The sequence below is a fragment of the Echiichthys vipera genome, assembly GCF_963691815.1.
Source record: "Echiichthys vipera genome assembly, chromosome: 14".
Classification (NCBI taxonomy): Eukaryota; Metazoa; Chordata; class Actinopteri; order Perciformes; family Trachinidae; genus Echiichthys; species Echiichthys vipera.
In genome coordinates, this window is record NC_139839.1 from 4,297,589 (window position 1) to 4,298,901 (window position 1,313).

Genomic DNA, 1,313 nt, shown 5'->3' on the forward strand with positions numbered 1-1,313 from the left:
GGGCGCACTCGCACTGTCCTTCCGCACCGCGCCAAAACAGGTTTTTCGGCTAAAGTCTGGTTCCTTTGACCAGTGTGAGTGAAACCGTACCACGTCTAGGAGCGGCACGCTTGCCGTCCACGGCCCGTTTGGGAGAGGTGGGCTTTAGTAAAGCACGTTTGCACGTGTACGAGCACGAGCGTGCGCACGAGCACGAGGCCTACGGCGGTTCTGAGGTCATTTCCTGTGCGCCTGTTGGGACGTAGAAAAAAGAAGGAGGGACCATGCGCGGACATTTCAAACAATGGCGGTGAAAGGTTCACGTTGGTGTGATGCGGAGGTGGAGTGTTTACTGCAGATTTGGTCGATGAAAAGATTCAAAAACAGTCGACAAGACGCACAAAAACTCCGAGGTCTACGGAAAGATCTGGAAACAAAGCCACGCATCGCCATGACGTCATCAATGCGTGTGACGTGTTACGGCGTGATGACGTATAGGCAGCAAGAAGCATTCTCCGAGGCCCAGGTAGTGTGAGTACAAACAGGCCTGGAGGGGGGGACAAGGACCCTAAAGCACGGGGCACGGGACGGAGGCACAGTGGGAGGGCGACCTAAGGGTTGAATAAACGTCTGCATACAGAGAACTCGGTGGTTCAATTCCCACTGAAACAATGAGTGCTCTTTCATTAAGCAGCTGTTAATAAATGGAGAATGAAGAGTGTGTGTGCTGCGGTTTGAAACTCCAGAATGGGGAAAAGATCGCAGCCCTGAACCGAAGGCAAACACAGGAGCGACACAAACAGACCTGAACAAACAAAGACACAAGTTTGGTGCGATCGATCGATGCAGTTTCACTTTGACCCACGGGTCGTGAGAGCAAACACACTTTTACTGGGTCACCTTAGAAAAACAACACACACTGTGGATTTAATCACATTTCTCTGTTTACTGTGATAAAACGTGTGAGAGTCATAAAACGTAAAAAGGTTCTTCCTTTGGGGTCAATTTGTGTGTTTTTGTGGTTGTTTTGTGTCGTTTTGTGGCTGTTTTGTGTGTTTTTGTGGCTGTTTTGTGTGTTTTTGTGGCTGTTTTGTGTGTTTTTGTGGCTTTTTTGTGTCTTTATGTGGTTGTTATGTGTCGTTTTGTGTCTTTTTTGTGTGTTTTTTTGTGTCGTTTTGTAGTTATGTGTCGTTTTGTGGCTGTTTTGTGTGTTTTTGTGGCTTTTTTGTGTCTTTTTGTGATTGTTTTGTGTCGTTTTGTGGCTGTTTTGTGTGTTTTTGTGGTTGTTTTGTGTCTCTTTGTGGTGGTTTTGAGTCTTTTTGTGGCTGTTTTGT